This window comes from Cavia porcellus, unplaced genomic scaffold (assembly GCF_034190915.1).
Source record: "Cavia porcellus strain 051 isolate PalLab524CR breed Dunkin Hartley unplaced genomic scaffold, mCavPor4.1 scaffold_15, whole genome shotgun sequence".
In the NCBI taxonomy this organism is placed as follows: Eukaryota; Metazoa; Chordata; class Mammalia; order Rodentia; family Caviidae; genus Cavia; species Cavia porcellus.
In genome coordinates, this window is record NW_026947498.1 from 45,795,706 (window position 1) to 45,821,070 (window position 25,365).

At 33.9% G+C, this 25,365-nt stretch overlaps 1 non-coding gene across 1 annotated transcript; it reads left to right on the top strand.

Moving 5' to 3' along the window:
* Positions 1-347: 347 nt before the first annotated feature.
* LOC111756647 (U6 spliceosomal RNA) lies at positions 348-454 on the top strand. Its single transcript, XR_002791073.1, has one exon. It is a non-coding gene; the product is annotated as a U6 spliceosomal RNA (small nuclear RNA).
* Positions 455-25,365: the final 24,911 nt, after the last annotated feature.

Genomic DNA, 25,365 nt, shown 5'->3' on the forward strand with positions numbered 1-25,365 from the left:
ACTAGCCTATCAAGTACACTATGATCTGATCTTATCTATTAATTCCCTCCTTTACTCTCTATTATCTTGCAATATTATCCTTTTTAATTATATTGAGATCTTCTCCTGTGTGGGGCATTTGCTCCTGTTCTCTTATCCTGGAGTTTTCTGCCTCTAGATCTCTGCAGAGCAGCTGGTCCCTCTAGTCACTCAGTCTTAATTCAGCTATCACAGCTTCATTGACATTCATTTGTAAGTCGCCCTTTCCAAAGCTCTGGCTGTATCACTTTCTATTAAAATACTCTAATTTTATTTACTTATTTCAGAGCATGCATTTCCAGTCTCATTTATTAGATTACTTTCTTAGTGTGCTCGCTTCGGCAGCACATATACTAAAATTGGAACGATACAGAGAAGATTAGCATGGCCCCTGCGCAAGGATGACACGCAAATTCGTGAAGCGTTACATATTTTTATTAAGTCGGGTTATATGGTGGTGAAGTACTAGGTTGCTGAAAAGTCATGCTTTGACCTCTATTGTTATATTGTTATGTCCTGTTTTATCTCAATCTCCCCCTTATTCTTTAAAAAAATTATTTAGTTATTTCTTATGTTTGTTTTAATTAAGGGGAAAAATTAAAAAAATTATGATATATAATAGTAACTCTTTTTGATTTCCTATTAACTTGTTTTGAAGTCCTGTAATACTCCCACGATCTTGTTTTGACTGATTAGACTCTGTTCCATTCTGTATGATAGTATCAAGTTTGAGGGTATAGGCAACTACTTTGAAGGCAGTAAGATTCACTAAGATGCCCATTCTGGTTTGACTATTGTCTCCTTTGGAAGTCCTGTAATGTTTACAATGCCTAAGTTTTATTGGTCTTGTTCTCTACTGTTTTGTCCAACTTTATAATATCTAATGAGATAGACAATTCTTTTTAAGGAAACAAGAGACAACGTTGATAACCATTGTTGATAACCTTGTACTCTGTTTTTACATCATGTGCTATGTCTATCCTTGGTTTTGACTGACAGCTTTGTTTTGCCATATTTGACTGTATTCTCTCCCCCCCAAAAAAGTAATAAGAACCAAGGAGTAATAAAATCCAAAATGTGTAAATTTTGTTGTAAAAAAGAGAGGGGGAAAAAAAAGAGCTCTAACGGATATAACAGCAAGTGTGTTTAGGGGTGTTAAATAGCTGACTATATTAATGTTTTTGGATCATTGAACACAGCTGTTTGCAGTCTCCCTGTTCGAATGTCCACTTTGTATTCTTTGATACTGTGATTTGAGCAACTATTTTCAATATGATAATATGTAATCTATTAACAGGTGATTTCTTACTGTTATGTTTTTTTTTTGTAGTTCTGTATTACGTGTACCCTTACACCACTTTGTTTTGTTTTGTGTTTTTCTCTTTTTCCTCTTAAATAAAAAAAAAAGATTACTTGTTTAGTTCTGTCTCCTTACACCAGCAGCATCACATGGAGGATAGGTATCATCTGTCTATTTTATCCTTCAGTAGTGCCTTGCATATAGTCAATTCCTATTAAATATTTGTAAAATACAAACAAAGCCTATGTTGTATATATCAATATAATTCTAGTTCTACAGAATTCCCATTCTGTGCTGTGCTCAAGGATTGGAAAATACAAGAGGAAGTGTACATTTTTCTGTGAGAGTTGTTAGACAGTTGGGGATCCCTTTCTCACAATGGAAAACTTTATTACCATGAAAAAAAGCAAAATAATAAATTGTAAAAAATACTGGGGGATCTTCACAGATCATTATGCATCCATTTCATGGGTTCTGTGAGTCTGCAAACAATCTGAAGAAGCACACATTACACTGTCCTGCTACTTTCTATAGGAGAGAGAAAAAACTGGCTTGTGGTCTATTATTATAGCAGGACTAGGGCTTGAGAGACAGCAGGATCAATGTTTCCCAGGGCAACAGCCTCTCTCACCCTCAGCTCCCAAAGGGCAGAGACCAAGGACCACATAATCACCAACGCCAGTGCTCTGACTTCTGGAGAATTTGCAGGCTCCAGGGTAAGTAATGAGTTAGGCCTGGCAGCATTATACGTTGCCTTCGAGATGAAGAAAAACAGAACAGGGATGGATGAGTGCCTGTGGGAAAAGAAGGGTATCAGCTCTCACATAAATAATCATGCCCTGCGTGACTGGCTTAAACAAAAATCTGGCAGCAAGAAAAGGAACTAAAGGAAGCGAAAAATAGCAGGCAATCCCCTCCTTTCTCATTGTTTAACATTCTAATGAAGAAATAAAATGCTGCTACCAGATGTATCATGCCATGGTATTAATTATCTCATTCTTCCATCATCAAGAGAGAATCAGTTCGTATCAGCATTAGCGTGAGACCACTTCAGAGAATGCACAATGCTGCAAGTAATTAGTAATCCAAGTTTTGCAACCTATGTGGACCCAGATTCAAATTACAGTTTTATCACTAAAGGCTATGACATCTTTTCCAATAGAGCTATTTTACTATTACTACATAAAATTCTTTAAGAAAAAAATATACCATCCAGATAAAATATTTAATTCAGCCCTGAACCATAGAGTTCTTCACAAATAATAATTTAAAAAAACACAGAATATAAAATTGCTATACTTTTTCTTCATGGAGAAAATAAAATAGTTTAAAAAGAATAAATTTTCTCCATAAAAAAATCTGATATCTTGAATTTAAAAGAAATTGAAAAGCTAAAAAGTGAGTGTTCTGCATTTAAAGTATTTAGAAAGCTTAAATCTAGAAAATCATGCCTCTTAAAATCAAACATGAACTACAGAATTTAAGAGTAATAACCAGTTATCAAAAAAAAGAATAGATGTAATTTTAGAATTAAAATATAAATTTTATTCCAATGCAATGTACTGCTATTATTAGACAAAGAGTTAAAAGTTTAATAATGGCTTTGAATAATTATTATCTACAAGAAAGTAGATTCCTTTTATGCACTACTGTTGGAAGCACCAAAAAATATGAACTATCTGGAAACAGTATCTAATGTATTTCAAACATTAAAAATGCTTCCCATTTGATCCAACAATTCCACTTACAGAAGATTATTATAAGGAAATAACAGAGGAAGATAACACTAAAATATTGATAAATGTCTTATATAATGTTTGACCTCACAAAAAAGTTAATTGCCTATCATTTGAGAATTAGCTACAGAAATTATGATAAATATTTTGTGGCCACTAAAAATGAAAATATAGGTATGCATTGATTGGTAATAAATGTTCATTATAGATTATTTATTTTAAAATTAAGTTAAAAATAATTCATGTTTATTGTTATTAAAAATAGTTATTTTATGTGTTTGAACAGAAATATGTTTGAAAACTACAAAATTTTAACATTGGTTATCATTTGTAGAACAACAGTTTACTTGTATCTTTTTTGTGCTTTTGTATTTTAAAACATTCTATAATGTTCAATAATTTTATATAAATAATAAATCTATTTAAAAATTCACTTATCCATTACTAAATATATTTTATAAGGTAATATCTAAGGCTAAATATTTATAACAAGTTCTTGGCAGGAATCTGTGTATAAGTTTGTATTTTTATGAATATAGAAGCTGTATACATCACTGAATTAAAAAGAGGGCTGCAGAGGAAATGAAAGGCATTGTGATGATATTAAAATAGTGAAATTGTTTTTATTTATCTATTTAAAGTTTTATCAGCATTTGTTTGCTTGACCAGGTACAGAGTCAGTTCTTATTTTGTCTTTTGAGGAAAATTATTTGCATATTATTAAATTATTTTTTATTCTACTATTACTTGTCCCAAATTACTTGACCAAAATATCACAGTAAAGAATATGTCATTGTGGCACTAACAAGGAATAATTCGCCTTGCATTGTTCAGTGTTCTTTGACTTTTAAAACTATCTTGTCTTCTGGAATCTATTGTCAATTCAAAAAAGATGCCAGTGTACTAGAAACTTACAAGAAGAAGTTATGCTATTGATGAGGAGTCCTTGAAGATCATAGGCACAACTATACGACAATTCAAAACAAAAAGGGCAAGAAAAAGATAGGAAGATAGGAAGATTTATAAATGAATACTTTTAAGGTTCATATTAAAATCCATCTCTTGTTTTTGAAGGCAATCAGAATTTTTAAAAGTACTGCATTGTTTCCCATTACAACTGATATCATCACTAACATCTACTGGATAAAAGACACCTGCCTCTTGCCTGTCTTGGGTGTTAGTGAGGTTGTAGCAGCCACTAAAAAAGAACTCAGATTTTGGCAACAAAAGTCATTTTTCACTTGAATTCTTTTACTCTTTTCTTCCAAGTCAATGTGTATTTAGTTAATGATTTTGATACCATTTGGACCAAAAATCATAATAGTGGAGCCAAATGTACAGCATATTTCATGGTATGTTTAGAATCAGGTCTACACTGCCAAAGTAAGGAAGAAAGCTGGAAAAATCTGAGTCGTACAGACAGCTCCTCTGGAAACTTCTAAGCATGAAGGGCTGCTTTGTCTGTCTAGAATGACCTGATTTATTAGACATTTTTCATTTGTATATAAAATAGTTTCCTTTCTGACAGAGTATTTGCGTTTCAGGAAACAACTAAATTTGTTTCACTATTCACCATCGAGTTGGAATGTGTTGACCAAAATAACACATTGAGAGAATGTGGTGACACACAATGAAAAAATCTTTACCACCAAGACCATGTGAGTTCTCTATCATCCGGAGGAAATATCAAAAAGGTCTAAATTCATTTCAAGACAATGCTTAAAACCAAGAAACAGTGGAAAATATATAAGATTTATTCAGTAAATATTAAAGTCTCCATATAATCATACACAGCACAATAGTATATAATAACTAGCTTCTTATTAAATTATAAGTATTTATACTTTTGGCCTTTTATCTCAGAGAAATGAAGCTTTATGCTTACATAATAACTTTTACATGAGAATTTGTAGAGAATCTATTTGTATTAAGCAAAAACTGGAAACAACATAGGTTTCCTTCAGCAGGCAAATTGTATTTTTAAAAAATTCAGGGCGACTATAGCACAGAATAATGAGGAAAAGAAGTGTAATATGCTTTCCAAATACACACAGTTCAAGAATCTTCAAGAATTACAATAAATTTAAAAGTCCCAAAAGTTTGTGTGATGTGTAATTGCATTCATACAACATTCCTGAAATGACAAATAGTAGGGATCAAGAACAAATTAATCATCTGCCAGGGAGTAAAGAGAAGATGAGAAGAAAGTTGAATGCGTCTGTAAAACAGTGATATGAGGAAGTGATGTTTTCACATTAGCGCTTTCTGTGTTACATCAATTTCAATATTTTGGTTTTGATATTATAATTTTTTGCAAAATATTGCTATTGAAAAAAACTGGGCAAATGATGCTTCAGATCTCTTTATATTACTACCTAAAACTTCATAGAAATTTATAATTATATTAAAATTAAAAGTTTAAAAAATATATTTTTTGAAAGGAAAAAGTATAGCACTGAATTAAAAAGACCTAAATTTTTGCTAGTATCATCTTCAGAAGTCACTGGACCACGGATAAGTCACTTCAACTTTCAGAACCAAAGTTTTCTAATTTATAATTATGAAGGTTTGATAAACTGATTTTTGAAATCAAATTCCAATTATTGCTCTTATATAGGTTTTTATTTTCTGGAAAAAGAAGCACCCTCCCAAAATATACCTTTCTCTATGCCACTGAAATGGAATGCATGTGGTTTTATGTTAAATCACAGAAAACAGTCACACCTAAGTGTACAGATCTTCCACTGCATCAAGACCACTATTTGATCATTAATAAGCAGATCTCTACAGAGGAACCTCAGTACAGCCCAAGATAGCATTTCCCTCAATGGTTAGAAAGAGCTAACTTAATGTTAAATTATAAACTTTCCCAACCTATAAAAGAACCCAAGAAATATTTATTTTCTAGCTATTTTTGATATTTTCAGAAATCCAAAATTTTCCCAGGCCTGTTTCACAGGATTTGGAGGAGGGTAGTAACTCGCATATTTGCAGCAGGTTGTTTAGTTCACTTGAGCTTCAGCAATATTGGATTTGGCTTAGCTGTTAGGACTAACATGTTTATATGACATTTAGGGCATGTTTCTTCTGGTTTTCTGTCTGTCACCAGCCAATGGACTCCAAGACAATCTGAATATGAATCTATTGCTCTTGCTGAAAGCTAATCTATAATATATTCACACAATTTTAAAGAGTTTCTCTATTAAAACTCTACAAAGTCTTGAGGAAATAGGACAGAAACAAAATTATTATTTAAAGGCCACATGACATTTAAATTTACAAAGGTTTTACTTTAAAATTGTTGCATTATTCTGAGTTCCAACTACATAGGTATTGATATAGTCACAAAATAATAAAGTGATAGAATACTATGAATACGATGCACACATTGAAATAGATGGAAGTGAATACTCTTGTGATTCTAGCCAACTAACTAGGGAAACTATCTTATATGCTTTAATGTAAAGTAAGAGCTTACAGTCTGTCTTTCTTTAAAAAGTGAAGAGATAGATGGCCACTGTGAAGATTTATTAAGATTGTCAGACTTAAGTTGTCACATTTGAGAGTGCAAGGGAATGCAGAGTTAGAGCTGGCTTACATCTTTCACAGCATCTATTCATTAACAATGTGCTTTAGAATTTACCATTAGCCATGTGCTGGTGAGATGTTAAGGACGGATGTAGACCAATAAGCAATGACCTTAACATAGAGCACTGAACTCTATGATGAAAGTAAATATTAAGAGCAGTAGAAGACATAGAAAATTAACTAATCCATCCATCTGCTGAGTTTTCACATGCATGCTATTGCTTTATAAACTTCAAATCCTATGTGAACAAAAATATCCATCTCCTCACATTATAACCATAACATAGTTCTAAAGGTCTCTAGTATGGGTGCTATTTTGTATTCCAAGGAATCTGTAACCAACTGATAAGCCAAATTTAAATAGCTTGATACCTAGTGGTCCAAGTACTCATGTGGATTGCTCATGAAAACTTCCCTACTCAGGACAGAGGAGAAGTGAAAATGAATGTATTACAAAATGATAGATGTGTACAACAAGCTCGATGGGAATCTGACTACCATCCTCTCTGTGGGATAATCACCTACATAATTTCACATCTCTAGCAAGTAACTCTAGCCTTTCTCCCCAGGAGAAGCAGGATAGAGACTGTCATGTAACCTCGTTACATGACAAATGAAGGGTTGCATTCCTTTACAAGACAGGCTTCATGGTGATGTACAAGTGAAAACTGGAAGAAAGTATGTCAGTTTCCCCCCAAAATTTATATAATAGAGTAGTTTTGTTGGACAGAAATGTGTATTTTCATAAACAAAAGTGACCTTAGGTTCCCCGTGTAAACCCAATGCTCCCACTCCAGACTGCTGGACAGTGTTAGTGTCTGGTTTGTCTGATATGATTTTGAGCCTCGTAAGCAAGAATTTTGTCTAATTCTATGTTCCCTAGAGTACCTAGCCCAGTATTGGCACCATATAAGGCCAAAGAATGCTCAATCTCTATTAACTAATAAAAGGATTGACTTTTTAACTCAGTATGATGAGGTTGCTGTGTTCTTAATGCGTGGGTTATTTCTGATTTGTACTTCATATTTGTGTCTGGAGAGCAAGTTCATGTGTTCCTGAATCACCTCTCTTCAGGAAATGTAGGCATGAGGTTGAGTGTTTTTTCAACCAAGACTTTTGGGAACATTGACTTCTGAAATATGCCAGGCAACATGAAGGGGAAATGTTTCTGAAAGCATCACTTTTTTTTCAGGAGTCATGAGGATCTCTGTGAGCCAAGGATGCAGACTGGTTAGCAGATGTGACCATAAAACCAGCAGGTCCCTTCAATGCAAATATTTCACTTGAGTTTCTCTGTCCCTAAGGAAAACACTCATTCTTTTGTTCTACTGATAAGTCCTTTTAATTGTACTCCTTTAATTATGCTTAATCACTCTACTACTGAATTAATAATTAAAAATTTCTTTAAATTATATGAGCCACTGCATTGATTTTTGTGGTTATAAATCAGATTTTATGTGTGGAATCTCACAACACAAACAAAGCAAAGGACTTTTCTGTGCAATCCGATCTTAATTCAGCTGAAAGTGGAAAATATTTTCACAAAAGAGAAATGTCATTTAGCTTGACCTATGATTTTTTTGTTGAAAGTTAGACATGATGTATTAGGTAATAGCAACCTAGGTAAACAGGCTATCAGCCTGAGGCTTTATGCTAATCTGACTGAGAAGGGCTGTTTTCTGTATCTGAGCATACCAGAGCCTTTAAAGGCTTTTTTTGGGTCCTATTTATGTCTTTTCTGTTATTTTGGGGCTTCCCTATGAATTTCTTCTCAGAGAGAGTCTATAACTTGAAGCCCTTTCAGTTGTAATCCTCTGTTGTTATTTTGGACTCCCCTTTGGTAAACTGGAAAGGTCTAGGAAAGGGAAACATTCTGTATTCTTATCTTTAAATTTCAGTCTTTCCATGGACTCCTATCACTGGGCTGTGACCTTAAGTATGTTTCAGCTTCACTCCCTGCTTAGGTGACAGACAGCTAGAAATAGATTTGGGTAGATACCTATTTTCCCAGGTAGGGTTTTATTCTGGTGAATGCTCTGAGTTTGTCACTTTTTCTTTTCTTAAACCAAAAGCACAGGGGATTTTTTTTCTAGCCTTCATTGTGAGAATATGATGGGAATCCTAAGGGTAAACCCATGAAAGTCTGGGGGGCCCTGCACTCCTTTGGAGTTTTTAATTGCTGTGAGAGTTCAAACTCAGCATTTACAATTTATAACAATTACCACACAAATGTGGCTATAAATTTAGAGCTACCAAGAATTCTGCAAACAAGTAAATCTATACAGTACCTCTAAACTTGCCTGGATTGATGGTAATAGTTTGAATTTCAACTCTGTTTCTCAAATATATCCATGAAAGATCATTGGTTTTCAGTATGTTCTGTTTTTATTTTATAACAGAAGAAACAAATTCAAATTCTTAACATACCGGACCAGAAGTACTATGATTTTTGCTGGCAAAAGTAAATTTGATAAACGGATTGAAATACTGCTACAAACAACTGAGCTAAAGATGACTTTGAATTGTCTTTCTTATCTCTAGTCTCAAAGTTGAGTAAATAAGACAATTGAAATGAATAACACACCCTAGTAAGGCTTCTACTGGTTACATTTGCACTATATCATCTAATGGGTGGAATAAATTATAATATATTAGATAGAAAATAAACTTACTGATACATATGATACTTCAAAATACTAATTTTGAGTTTTTCAGAGAAAATAAAAGGCTTTCCTATAAAATAAATAAATAAAATAATAAAATTGAGAAAATTAACATTGTTGAGACCATAGTAGTGATTGATTCAAGTGATAAGTGTTAATGGGTACCAAAATCATGGGATTAAGGAAACAAGATATTTGGATATCTGAAAAGCAAGTCATCTGCACAATCTCAAAGTGTCATCCCACAGATATTTCTTAGTCTCAAAAGAGAAAGCTTGGCTTTCAGTGAAGAAATCCAACAGACATACCTTATCCAAATCAGCAAATTTAATTCCCCAAACAGGGATAAACTGATACTATGCACTTCCCAGTGTCACCTGGCTAGGCCTGAGAGCTGAAATAAGGAACCTAACTCACCCTTCTGTAGAATAAAATTTGCAGTTTCACTGACTCCTATTGTAGAAAAAGAATTTTCAGAAGATGTCAGTAAGAAGCATGGAAAGGGTTTATTAGGCAGAGATTTTAGAATGTGCTCAAGAGTGGAGTGCCAAGGATCAGTGAAATGAGACACATTATTTCCTGGAATAGGGAACATTTATACTCTTCTTAAAGTGGTGGAAAAGGTGGCAAACTCCCAAGAAGTATAGTAACCCATTTTACAGGTTTGGCCCTGTACCTTTTGAACAGACAAGTAAACATCCTTTAGATTTTCTCAACTTATCTCAATTTATCTTTGTTTTATCTTGAGACTAGGCTCCTTCTCTTTATTAGTTAAGCCAATGTATGGATTCCCAGTATTCATGAAGAACGTGGACGTGATGGATAAGGAAGTAGCCTAAATTTAACCAAAGGATGCTGATGCAGGTCACCTTACGTAACTTGGGCTGTGTTCTGAAAGTTGAAGTCTTCTCAAAAGTACAATTTTTAGTTATGATTTCCTTTGGTCCTTCTTATCCATGTTTTATTACCACTATCCTACCTCACTGCCAAAATGTTCTGTAAAGGATATAGTATTACACTAGTCCTGTCACAAACAGTCTACCTGAATCTAATTACAAGAATCTACTTATTTTAGGAATAGTGAGTAAAACAATTATTTGGATTCTTTAAAAATTTTAAAGTCATGTGAGAAAAAAGTTTAGAGCTGTTTTAGAATAAAGGAATATAAAGAAAACTGCAAACTAAATGCAATACAGGATTTCTGTTGGATACTGGCAGGAAGGATATGAATAAAGGATTATATTGGGGCACTTTAGAAATCTGAATGTGGACTGTGTTTAGGAATATTGCATTATATCAATCTTGGTATCTTTGTAGTAAAGATAACGAGGTTGGTATAAGAATGTCCTCACTTTAGTAGAAAAATGTTGAAAGTATTTTTCAATTAACTCTCAAGACAAGAATGTTAGCAATTATTGAATCTGATTTAAAGGTATTCTCATTCCAACTTTTCAGTAATCTTGATATTTTCAAAAGAAAATGATATTTTCAAAAAATAAAATGAATGATGGCAACAATAACCATAATACAATCAAATGTTTTATTGTCATGGGCATTAAGCAAAATATAGATAGAACACTAAGCTTGCCTCTCATCAATTAACATACTAAGTATATATGAATTAAACATTTACAAATGATACCCTGTTTATAGTGAAATAATCAGACAGCTACACAGAAACATTAGTGTTAGATGGTCCAAAAACCCTTGCAAAAAACATAGAAATTTACAAGGGCTTTGGCATATAATGGTAGAAAATTAAAAATCAAATTTTGGAAGAAATAAACTCAACTATATATTATTTATTGCTGCATAAACATGAAAATGCCAATCCAAAATTAATATCAAATAAATCTAGTTGCAGTAAAATATCCCCCTACCTTAATTTAAAACTTTGCAGAAAGTTGTTTTATTCAAAATGCAGTCATTTCATTGCACTGGTTACTCTGACAACATGTGAAATAATGAGAAAATATACTTAAGTCTTGGCTTTGAAGCTTTCTCTAAATAGGGCAGTTTCAAAGACACCTCTTCTTTTGTAAGTGATGGTAAAGTGATTAAAACTATGGCAGAATCCAACATAAAGGTCAGATTCAGTATTGCCAACTGCTAGAGACTTTCATAAAGTGTGCACAATGTTTTATGCTTTCGCATCACCTCCCCTGCCTGTGGAGTGTGCCAAGGCCCTAGGCAAAGTTTTGTCAATGTGTTCATAAACACAGTGGGAGAGTAATAAGCAGAAAGGGGAATTGACTAGCCTATCTACATGAGGTAAAACTTTTTCCATGTTAAGACATATTTGAGGAGTAGTTTCATTTTATTTAGTGCCACTTACAGATTTTCTGCCCTGAGGAATTTCAGGTTCTTGCTAAAAACCTTACTTAGTAAGTGCAGAGGCCACAATCAGCACTGCAGTGTGATATCCTAACAGAATATAACAATTACCTGAAAATAAAGTCTTACCTTTTTCCCTGCCAAGTTCTAAGAATAAGAGGTCTGATTTTAATTGGTTATATCACAGCTGAAGAAAGAGACAACATATATTAAAGGAATAGAGAAGTACATAGAACAAAAAACAAAGCAGGGGAAAGAGAGTCCCTCTGTCTCCAAGCTTTGTCCTTTCCTAGACATTCTTTGATGTGGGGAACTTGGAAGTGAGGGGAGCTGTGAAAATGTAGGAACTACTCTGGAAATTCATCCTTTTGCCTCTTTGGGACTTATATTCTCCTTTTTGAGCAGAGTAGGATTCTTGCACCCAAAAATCTATAGAAGAGAAGGATCTTGAACCTGGCTGAAGGAAGAAATAAAGTCCCAGTGATTTTCCTTAATTTCTGCTCTGGAATTTTCCTTAATTCCTGCTTCTCTGAGTTGAGTGCAGAGCTTTGGGAGCAAGTGTCTTAAAGTTTTAGAGACATTTCTGATGCCAGTATAAGTGTTTTAAGGTCCAGCTATAGAGCATAGGTTTTGACATTGGAAGTTGAGAGTTCAACCCTTGTTTTGTGTTATTTTTTTGTTAGCCTTTAAGTCATTCCACCTCTAAGGGTTTCACAATCTTCTGTTTCAAAAAAAAATGGTGTGGCAGATACTATTATCTGCCTTTTAGGGTGATATGAAGGTTAAATGAGCCCCTTCTAAATGAATCACCTAGACTGACATGGAGTGGTAAAGACACAAGACAAGAGGCTGAGCACAGAGTTTAGCCACTGAAAAAGGGCAGGAAGCAATGTCTTTCTTTTGAATTCTTTGGTTCTATCCACAAAGCAGGCTATGAATGATACAATATTCAGTCTATTCTGGTCTCCTGTGTATTGACATGGTGCAATATGAATGTTGGGTCTAGACAAAGTTCTAAAGTAAACAATGCTTGTCTTTAAAATGCTTTCCTATTCTTTTCAAAATCAGCTTTTATATACACACAATCTTGTGAGTTTTGATATTTTATGTGGCATGTCCAACACAATCCTCATCAGATCTTCATTCTTCTCATCAGCCTACCCTCTATTTTCCTTAGATTCTCTTTTGATATCCCAGCTATCATACTAACAAACCAATCAGTCATCTCAGGTTAAGTTCAGCTTTCTTCTCTTATTCTGTGCACATAATCTTTCAGAAACAAAGAACAACCTTGATGTCCAAAATTAAGCGGAGTTATACTGTTCACTTGAAGTTTTACTGTTTTAGCTATTTTTCAAAATAAGTACAATTTGAAAATATTTTTGTGATTTATATTAATCTTTAAACATCATGTGTTTTATTTCAGAGATACACTCAAAGTTATTCTATTTTTTCTAACTTTAAAATTTAATAAAAATTGTAACCCTAGATTTAAAATGGAAAAAACATGAACTATAACTCAATTAAGACTCAATATAACTTTTAGATTCATCTCCACTAGATTCTCAAGCCCCACTACAATACATTCTCCCTAAGTACAAATGTGGCATGGTAGTTAACTCTATATTTAGTCTCTGAAGTCCTCAGATTTAAAAAATGTAAACAAATTATTGGTGTAAGCAAATTATTAGTTCTTTTAAAAAAATTTTTTAAAGAAAGACAAAACAAAACAGAAAATGGGTAGAAATAGTACATACTTTCAAAGAAAAAAATAAACAGTAATAAATCACTAGTTGATGTTTACATATTGTCCTCTTACAAATAATTGTTCAAGATACAAAAGTGGACCATATAGATGGGAATTCAAACAGGGAGGCTTCAAATAGTTCTGTTCAACTATCTAATAAAATCTTTGTAATATGGTTATCAATCCTATACACTTAAACATACACACATTTATCTATATCTTCATTAATGTTGAGATTAAACAAACCAAAGCAGACAAAAATCACTCTGAACAAAGAATAATAGTATTGGTGGCTTTCACATCATGACACTCCAGAATCAGCTTTGGGTCCTGTAGTGCCTTTTTTTTTCCTTCAAAATATTTGTTCATTTCATCGTGTGTCATAAGATCAGTTCTCATAAACTGTTTATAGGTTTTATGCAAGTATGAGTCTTAACATGTATTTCTATCCTTTCTATATTAGAGAGAGGAACAGAACAAAGCAGGACAAAACAAAACATATTCCTATAAACACATAAAGCTAAAAAGACATATAAGACTGCTGTACAAGGAGTTCTACCATGGTTACTGAGTTGTCTCTTGTTATCATCAATATAACTGGCTATATCATCAGATAAAGTATAATTGAATATATCAGTACATAACAATATTAATAGAAATACAGCTTTGTAGGTAGTGTAGAACTACAAAAACAGTTAGTAATCAAACCAGAATGGGTATCGTAGTGAATCACTGTTATTTTTCAGTATAGTTGTCTATACTCTCTGACTTGATACTATTAATCTTAACAATTTTGAATAAAATCTGTCAATAACAAACAGCAATCAAGCAAATCAGATTTACCTAAGGTCAGTCAAGATATAACAATATAAGTTACACATGGATCCAGATTAAGTTAATACGAAATTCAAGATGATTGCTGTGCTATATCCTGATATTTTGAGGATAGCTGTTTGTACCCTCAGATCTAGTGCTTGTATACAAACTGGGATGGAATAAGTTCTATCAAAGCAGAGTGGTGTGAGTAATATGGGTTTTAATTTTGGATACACTATTAACAATATCTTCTGCTGTCTTTTTAAAAGACTATTCTTCCCCTTTCACCCCCTCAGGGTGTACTGTGCATTTTTTGGTCTCCCCGGCACCCTCAATTTTATATTGGGAGGGAAACCTGCTATTCACCTAAGCGTTTCTGAACTTTCTCACTCCTGGACTTGATCTCTAGATGTATTTTTTTTTTTACCTATAAAGCCTGTCTTTCCAACCTATCCATAAATATTGGTCCAGTTGCCCCTATTACTCTCTGGTTCCCTATCACATAGAGTTGTTTTCTCATATTTGATTTTCAGTCCATATACCCTTCTTCAGGTTAATTATATTACCTATGAAGAGCATCTCTGTGGTCCCTACCTCTTGATCCCCACTCTGCCTGAGATTCTTTTTTTTTCCTTAATTTAGTGTATCAAGGCCATCTATATTAGAAATTATATCCAACCTTATCTGCCTCATTTCTGTTTGCTCTTTTTCTGTCATTAGTTGTCCATTTGTCTTCTTCATTTTGCTTTTTGTACCATTCATTGGGGCCTCTCAGCCACAATTCCTAGAATTCTGGTGCTTTTCTCTCTTTAGAATGTCCTGCAGTATTCTCTGTAAAGTTAGATTGGTGGCTGTGAATTTTCTCAGTTCCTCTGTATGCTGGAAGCATCTTGTTTCTCCATTAATTTCTAGGGACAATTTTCAGGGTACATCAATCTGGGCTGGAGGTTATTTTCTTTCAGGGCTTGGAATACTTTGCTCCATGTTCTTCTTGATTTAATGGTTTGTGCTGAGAAGTCTGCTGTAATTCTGATGGGCTTTTCCTTGTAAGTAATCTGTTTCTTGTCTCTGACAGCTTTTAATATTCTGTTCTTATATTGAATTTCTGGGATCTTGACTATTATATGCCTGGGTGTAGTTCTGTTTTGGTTGTAGGTGGCTGGAGTTCTGTATGCCTCATACATTTTAATATCTTTTTCTTTTCCTGTGTTTGGGAAGTTTTCCTTGATTATTTCTGTGAATAGCCTTTGTAGTTCCTTTGTACCCTTGTTTCTTCAGTCACATTCTTTATTCTTAAGTTATAGATCCTCTTTGTTGTCTTTGAGCCTTTGTATTGTTACTGCTTGTTTCCTTGTTATTTTTAAGAAATTTTTCCTTTCATGATCCCACATTGCAAATCTGTCCTCCAGTTCAGATAATCTATTCTTAGTTTCTTACAAGCAGTTTTTCCAGCTTTCTGCGAAGTTTTTAATTTCCTGGTAATCCCTTTGAACCTGCTTCATGTATTCTATGTTTTCTCTATTTCTTCATCAAACAATTCTCCCCTTTTTTGTGTTCCTTCATTCTTCCATCTGTTTTTTCTTGAGAGGTGCTTAGCATTTCTTTTATTTTTCTATTTATATCTTGCTTTACTTGGTTAAATACTTCACTTTTGAACTCATCTATGATGTCCCAAAGATACCACTTTATGTCCATTGTTGTCATGTCTGATATTGCATGTATGCTGTCCTCCATATCCTTTGCATTTACCTTTCCTGGATCAATGTTTTTTGTGCAGGGACTAGGGACCCTATCTTGTTGCTTCCTCTTCTCATATTTTTTGTTCCTTCCATATAGGTGTATATAGGAAGACCCAGTTTCTTTCTTTCTTTGTTACAGTTCATTTGAAGCATGTTGACTAGGTGCTCCCACCCACTACAGTGTACTACAGAGGTACTGAATGGGGCAGCCTATGCTGGGCCCTCCCCTCCAGGTCAGTCAACCTACTGAGGGCTTCACATCATTAGGGTGCACCACAGGCATAGGGACTTAATTTGGGCTAGCCTTTTTGGTCTCAGTCCGGGGCATGACCCAGGTCAAGCGCTCCCCAGCAATTTCACTTGAGAAGGGAGCAGTTGACTAAAGTCACTGTGGCTCCCTGTTCTTGCCAGTCTGCCTGGTCCCAGAATGTCATCTGTTGGAGCCCCTTTATTCCTATGGAAAGGTTTTATTCCTGTCACTCACCACAGGTCAATGCAGGCTCCCCGCCAATTCAGTTCTCAATTCGGTTCACCGACTCCCACCCTCAGTGCAAGTGGGTTTCCAGTGAGTCGAAGTAGTGGAATTTCAGATGGCTCGGTAAGTCACTGCTGTGTGAGTTCAGGCGCTGCTGCAGAATCCCCGAGCCTTTAGCTGTTCCAATCATAGCACCAGGACTGTATATTTGATTTGTTCTTCTCGCCTTGGATCAAGAAGATTCATCTCCCTCTATTCGGGACTTCCCATACTGTATTATGTTGAATTCTAAGTTGACTATTTCAGGGAGCCCCTGTAGCTTGCTGTTATCTATATGCCATCTTTACCAGACTCCAAATTATTAGTTCTTATCAAGAACTTCTTTACAACTTGCTCAAAATATATTTAAATCCTACATATATACATATATTGGCATACAATTTGAAAAATTCATATTAAACTTTCAATTAGTCCATTATAGAGTCCTTGCCCACTGCCTCATAGAAATTGATTTTTTAGTACCTTATCATGACTATCACATTCTTATACTATGAGCTTCTCTTCACTAAAATTCACTAGTTTTTTTTTAAAGTGTAGCTTTTACAATTAATGAGCTCACAGCATATCTTTTAGGTAGAGTTCTTGTCACCTTGGGAAAATTTTAAGTGTTATTTTGCAAGATTTTCATTGCCTTTTTTTCAACAAATTTAAATTTATCACCATTTTAATAAATCTTTATAATATACTTATTATATCAGACTCAGAATGTAAATCAGCCCTCACCTTTCTATAATTTCCCCACTTCAGGATACTCAAGTCCTTTGCCTACAAGAGATCATCTAATTTTAAACCTGATGGTAACTTTTTTGAACCTGTATTAGTTAGCTTTTTCTTTTTTTAGCTTTGTTATTTATTTATTTATATCTAAGTATTATTTTTTGATAATACTAAGGATTGAATCTAGAGCCTCATATATGATAAATAGCTTTATTCTTTTTTTTCCCCCTTGGTATAAAGAATCAAATTCAAGACCTTGTACTTCAGGCAGGTGGTGTGCCACTGAGCTATATCCCTGGGACTAATATATATTCTTTTTTGTTTTAATATACTTTTTAATTATTTTAAAAATAAATAAAACCACAGGAAAATTAAAAACCAATCAAGCAAACAACTTTTTCATTGCTGGACACAATAATTAATAAATAACACTTAAAGGAAGAGAAATTTGAGTTGGCTCACATTTTAAGTGGTTGGTCCATGGTGAGCCAGCTCCAATTTAGGAATATCCTGGTGGAAGGGCATGATAAAACAAAGCTGCTTAGTTCATGGTAAGACAAAGTTGCTTAGTTCATGATGGCCAGGAAGCAGAGCGCATGAATGGTACCAGAATAGAAGGGGTAAAGGACCAGATATTGTTTCTAAGCTCATCATCTTCACCTCAGGACATATCCAGAAATATGCTCCACCAATCCCCTGGGTGAATCCTGAACCAACCAAATTGATGCAATCAAGATTAACCATCACATTACCTATAATAAAAATTATTCTCTTGAGTGCCCAAATTAAAAAGAAGGTGCCTGGTATATCCTACTACTTTTAACCTGCCTCAACAACACCAATGAAAAAATTCACACAAGGTTAAATATTCTTTCCAACTTCTTTCTAAAAAGCAAAAATTCTTATTTTTGTGTTTGTTTCTAATGATTTACTAAGGATTCCTAAATGTTTTCAAAAAAGATGTCTTGAGAACTAAATAAAAGAAAACTCCCATCAGGACAGAATATAAATTCACTTCTCAAGGTAGCTAAAATAATTATGCTACAATTTATTTGGTTCATTGAAAAGAATTGTTTGTGCTTATATTGTTTGATCAGTTTTTCATGTCTGTATCTTATAATCTGAGCAATTATCTTGAAGATAACAATACACTTTATAGTAAACATTGTTAGTCCCCATTAGGTTGTTTTGAAATTCTATAACATTTTTATTGTTTTTTCTCTTTAAAATAAAAAATTGTAAAGCTGTCATTTTCCTAATTTATTTGGAATTTCCTCCCAAAATTACATATAAATGTAAAGAAGAAGACTATACATGAAGTTTCCAAAACAAGATGTCACACTAGAAATAAAATAAATGTAGGAAACTTTAGTATTGGCAGTATTCTTTGGAGCCAAAACTAAATGAATAGTAGCAAAGATAGAAAGAACACACCAAGTATTTTTACATTTGTTGGAAAGTCTGAATATAAAGATGGTCACCACTTGAACTTTTCCACATTGAAATTCTGGGAGAAATCTGCATGGAGAATATTCCTGGGGCTGACACTCTGGGGAGAGGGCTCCCCTGCATTCTTCAGACACTTTGAGCACAAGCAGCTGCTCTGCATGCCAAGGACATGAAGAAGCGGACACCACTGAGCTGACTTCTGAAGAAGCTGGCTCCTAACATGAATATGAAAATTATAATAAAACTCCTGGTTATTTTTTACATTTTTCTTACAATGTTAAAGCATTAATCATATTTCTCTGAAGGTAGATGGTCATAAAATTATTGCCATACACATTTTACCTAACCTTTAGTTCTTAATTTAACTGAACATTTTAAAGTAAGGATATTTCACTTAAAATTCTGTTGATATCACCTTGAAAATTCAATAATAAGAGAGCACCTATCAGTTCCCTAATGCGCTTCATTAAGAGGTGAATGATATGCCTTTCTTTATTTTTTCAGATTGGAAATTAAGAGTTACTGTTCTCAGGAGAGCTAGTTCCTTTAGTATCATCTGTAAATTAATACTCTGCTTCTTTTACCTCTAGCTCTTTAATTACAGTTTACATGAATGCATGCATTATTATAATACATTTCCTGTGACTTTATTATTATTTTCTAAATTCCTTTAAATTAGTGAGCACATTCCTTACTATTAACCATAACAACTAGTATCATGTTGAATATTTAGAGATAACTTATCATATACCTATTGATTGTTGGTCAGTTATTTGTGAGAAAAATCACTTTTTGCACACAATGAATTATGACATTGTTTTTATGCAAACATTACTTTTAGTTAATAGGGACTTTATTATTTGTAATATGAATATTAATTGTTATTGTTAATATCCACAATTCTTTTTATTATCAGAACTGTTGGAGTTTTTTTTTTTTTCAGGTCTGAAGGCCCCTTTTGATTTTAGTATCCAATGACTCTTTTTCTATGCCTCCTCATCTGTGTTAACTACTACGTTAAATAGAAATCTGCAAAGATATCTATGCTTCAAAAGCTATGAATACACAGTCTTTAGAAAGGTAAATGTTTACTGACTGTATAGCATAAATTTTAATTGATGGTTGAAGTTGAAATAAAACAAAATAGTTTTTACCTTGTTATGTTCAGGAATTTTCATATAGTTAAAGGAAAGCAGGAATTGAAATATGTGTGCTAACAACATCAGTATTCTAAAGTCTATTTCCAGAGCTATTGTTCTGACACCTTCTCAGGAGAATTAAACTACAAATATGATTAATAAAAAACAACCTTAGCTAAGTAGGTCAGACTGCTGAGAGCCCTGGCACTGAATCCTTCGTTGACTAGACAAACATTTTCTACCATGGAAGAATGAAAATGACATAATAAATCTTTTTTCTTACAAAGAGGTGATTTAATGAAAATCACTGAATATTTCTTTGATGATAACAAACAGTTCTTTAACCTTAAACCCCATTAATCTTCCTGCTCTCCTTCCACTCTTTATACACATACATATACCTTTTAGTTTTTTGAGAAATATGTTCATTCTTGATATAGTCTAGGTCTGTTATTCCATTAGACCATCTTATACATACACACAGGGTCTTTCTTTTTTCTTACTGACATTTGATAGCTAAGCCCCCTCTGTATATTCCACCACTATCTCAAACTTGTAACTCACTTTTCTCCTGCTTATATTGATCATCAAGTGACCAAATTCAGGAAAGTGATCCCTTTTCATATAGTCAAGACTTTTACTCTGGAAGCTTTAATTTGACCCCCTCGTCTTCTTTCCATGAAAAAACCTCATTCCTCTCTTTACAAATTGATAATTTGATTTACAATCTCCTGTTCTCCGATGTATTTTTTCCCATCTTGAGACTTTTTTAACCTAAAGATAAATCCAGTCAAACTATTCCTCCACTTAAAGGCCTTTGATAATTTTCCTAGACATGCAGAATAAATATTTTACATTTTTAGCATGAAATTAAAGGCTAATTCATGATTAGCTTTAGCTTACTTACCTCATTGTTTTAAATGAAGCAAAGTATTTTAGAAGACAGGATCAATGAATGCTGGCAGGACCATGAGAAAAAAGGGACATGCTTCCACTGTTGGTGGGCATGTAGAGTGCTGAAGCCCCTGAAAATCAGTGTGGAGATTCCTCAAAAACTAGGCTCAGAGGTTCCATTCAACTCAGTCATTCCTCTTCTGGATACTTTCCCAGAAGAATTGAAAGCATCATATCACACTGATATATATGCACACATGTTTATAGCAGCACAATTTGTAATAGTTAAATTTTGGAAATAACCCAAATGTCCATCAACTGTGCAATGGGAAAAGATGTGCTATTTTTATACAATGGAGTACTAGTTAGCTCTAAAAAAGGACAAACTCGAGGCTTTTATAAGTAATTGGATGCAACTTTAGACCATACTCATAAATGAAATAAATCGGATTCTCATGTGTAAACATCATATTGTCTCCCTAGTGTAAAAAACTAAAGGAGTATATGAGATCCAAAATGTATAGTAGATATTGTGAAAGTAAAAGGGGAATAAACTGTTCAAAAGGAAAGAACAATTGGGTTGGGGAAGGAGAAAAAGGAAAGGAAAGACTACATACATATATGATAGATAATTATATTACTTTTCTCTATTAGTTCATCAAAAAGTGGTTTGTGCTTTCGTGGTTTGATCATTTTTCCATGCCAAATCTTGTAATCTGAGCAACTACTTTGAAGATAACAACACACAATATGTTAAACATTGTTAACGTATTGTTTTGTTTTGAAATTCTGTATCATTATTTTTTATTCTTTTTTGTTTTAAAATAAAAAACATTTAAAAAGTGGCAGGATTTAGATTTCAAGAGCCCTGAGTTTAACTCTGATTCCAAAAATTGCTAAGTGACTTAGAAATAGTTCTTGGCTTTTGTCAGTCTATTTCTTTATATATAAAATGGAAAGAAAAATGTTTACCTTACATGTTTGTTATGAGACTTAAATGAAATAACCTATGTGAAGATCAATATATGGTACCTATTATTAATTTTAACTTTTCAATTGTATGTAGTTTTACTCTCATCAGTTATTCTAAACTAGCTTACATCTTATGTAGCACACAAATTTAAGTACCAAACCAAACTGACGAATAACTAGTTGTTATTTGACCCCTCCATTAAAAAGATTCTGAGATAAATCTGGAAGGAATATTGAGCTAGATTAAGTATGTTTGTCACAGGGCACAGGAAAGAGTGGTAGCTGTCTTAATATTGTATGGTACATTCTACATCTCCAATCTCTTTGCTTCTCCTACCTAGAATATTTGATGGTTCTCTCATTTCTCCAACTGTCCAAATTTATTCACCATTTAAGAACTGTGTAGATTAACTAATGGTCAACTTGCGACACCCAGCTGAACTGAATCAGTGTGGTTCTGTGTGGAAATTCTACCTGAGGATTGTTGCTAGCAGATTAAAGGAGAACTAGAGGGGAAGACAGTGTGCTGTTGATTATCCTGGTAAAGTTTGTTACACTGATTTTCCTGATACAAACTCAGCTGTTACCATCAGAGGTGCTCAGGTCCTCCTTGTCACTGAGGATGGCCTCAGCTCTTTTGGGAGAAACTCTAGTAAGAACCTTGAGTGTTGCTTCTGGCCCTAGTACAGATCCCTCAGCCGACTGGCACAGACCCTTCATCTTGGTGGCTCAGACTTTCTAGCTTCTATCACTGAACTTTGGGCCTTCCCAGCCCAGATCCTTGATACAGATTTGCATAGGACATGTCATGAGCTCTAGGACCACAGTTGGACTCATGAAGGGCATTTTCATGGGCTCTAGGTCTTCAGATGGACTCATGTAGGATATTAGCATGGGACCCAGACCATCAGCCGATCTCTAGTGCATCAGATCATTTGTACTCTTTTGCATTTGACTCTTTGGGTGAATATTATAAAATAATCCTATAAATTATATGTTCTGTATTAAATCTATTCCCTGCAAATCCTGACTATAAGACCCAACTCAAATGTAGCCTTTGTCATGAACCTGTCTTCCTCTATAATACTAACTGCACGAAATATCTTTGTAGAGTTAAATTATAACTCATTGCACATCTCTCAGATTTACATATCTTTTTTTTTTTTTTTTTTGTCTTTTTTCCTTTTTATCGGTACCGGGGATTGAACTCACGACTGCCTGCTTGCAAGGCAGGCGCTTATGCCTCTGAGCTAAATCCCCAGCCCCAGATTTACATATCTTAAAGGTAAAAGTCTTGTTTGCTTTACAGCATGTGAAACAGTGATTGAGACAACCAGCAACAGCAGCAACTGAAATTTATACAGCCCTAGTTATGTGCCAGGCTTTGTTGTAAGTCCTTTATATAGACAGCTGATAGATGAGTAGATAGATAGATAGATAGATAGATAGATAGATAGATAGATAGATAAATAGATAGATAGATAGACTTAATCTTCAGAACACTTATAGAGAGGTATAGTGTTCCTCTTCACAGAACAGGCAAGTGAGACATAGAAGATAAGATAACTTGTCTAAGTGACAAAAGTAGTAGTGATAATCTGTCTTCTTAAAACATTTCATTGTATAGTTTCTTAAAAATGTCTATATGCTTATTGAATTGAACCACCAGAAAAATTTTTATTGGAAGACTTGGAAATACATTGTAATATTACTGACCTCATTTGAATGTTTAGTTTATAAACAAAATGCATGGGCAGTCACATTGGAAATGTCCATGGATATGCCATCTTGCATAGACCAGAGTGCCAAAATTTGATAGAAACTGTTTCTTGAAGTTCAGTATTATTTATATTTCAAGTGTGTTTCACTTTGAGTTATTAATAGATTTGATAGTATTTCACTTCAAGCTGATTGAGTCCTTAAAATGTGCAAAGAATTTCAAAACTCTAAAATATTTCACACAAACAGTTTAATGTTGAAACTTCCTACTGCAATGTCACTGGCACCTAGCCAGACTCCAAATACCCTAAGAAGAAACATGGCATTTATGTGTGCCAAATTAAGCCAGATGAAACCAGGAATATCTTAATGCTAATCAACTATTCATATCTACACATGGGAACCTGGGGGACAGGAAAGCATGTCATATTTAATTTGGATATTGTGACCATTCTCCCTTCCCTAATATGGATATTTTATTCTACTTTTAGTGGGCCAAATCACAACAGGAGATCATGCCTTTGCACTTTTCTTCCTAAAACTGAATAATCGAACAAATAAGCCTATGTGGGGCATTGACTGAGTTTCTCTGGTTCCCTTGGGTCAGCTATGGTGGTCTAATAAGGAATGTTGTAAAAATAGCCATGAATATTCCTAATTAAAGAGTGGATGTAAGATTATGGATTTATCCATTTAAGGGTAATCAGTCAGATCATTCCTTATCCTTTCTAGAAAACTGGATGTTTGGCCTGTTTCTCTATGCTGTCCTCACTATGTAAGTCTTCAAGAGAATCTCAGGCAAATCGTAGGGGCATGCTAATGAATGAACACATTTCAGTTTAGCAATATTATGCAATATTATGAGTTATGCAAGATTTTGATGACAATTGGATTTCCTCATGCTACATATGTGTCCTATAATAATTTACCATTTTAATTTAATAAATGTCAAATGTTCTTTTTAAATAGCCTACATTAAAGGGCAGCTGTAGTCCCAATGATCCAACCAAAATAATCATGAACCCTCAAAAAGTAATTAAATACAGGCCTTTTTAAACGAATCAACATCTATATGAATTGAGTCATGCATACTTTTTCTACACTTAAGATAAAAACCAGTCACCCCCTAATGTTTCACTGCACAGTGATTGTCGGAGCAGCACTGACATGCTACAATGAGTCTCACGCACTCCTCTCCAGTCTCACATTCTTTTGTTTGACCTATTACAAAAGTGTTGGATGTCTTGCCTTCTATAGTGCACTGACTCAGTAGGAAACAACTGCATCAGCTAACATGAATTTGGCCTGATTTGGGGAGTGCTAGCATGGTTTTTCCACCTTAAAATATTTTATAACTAGACTTCTGAGTTACTGTCTGTTCTGAATCACTATCTTCCATCTAACTGCCTTTCTATTTTAGCATATTCTCAAGAAGTATTTGAAAATTCCTATTATTTTTTCAGTGGATTCTTTGGAGAAGTCATATAATCAGATTTCTTTCTTTTCTTAGTGACTTTGTCCACATGCTCTTTTTTCTTTTGTCAGAAAAGGGTGTAAAGAGAGCAAATGTATAAAAGTAGAAATGGGGTTCTATTTCAGAATTTATGTTCACAGTTCCAAAACCTATATATTATTTCAAATTAGTCTAGATCTAGAAATAGAGGGCAGTTGAATGTAAGCTTGGTCATTCTTGAACTTGTCTTTTGTGAATGCTTACCTGGTAACATTTTTTGAATATATAATAAGTGTTAATGACATCACCAGAGTGTTTTTTCCTAACTAAAATTTTATTCCCTCTAAAAACTGCCAACTGCTTTCTTTGAGAAAATAAAACTGCTGGTTCAAAGCCAGATTTTAATCTAGGTGATATTTGGGAGATACCCTAAAGCCGAGGCTAGAATGCATTTATTTAATGAATTTAATATGCACATTTAATTAATATAGCCTATAAAGTAATCAAACTAAGAGTTCTACCTCCTTTTCTTAATAGCTATTTAGG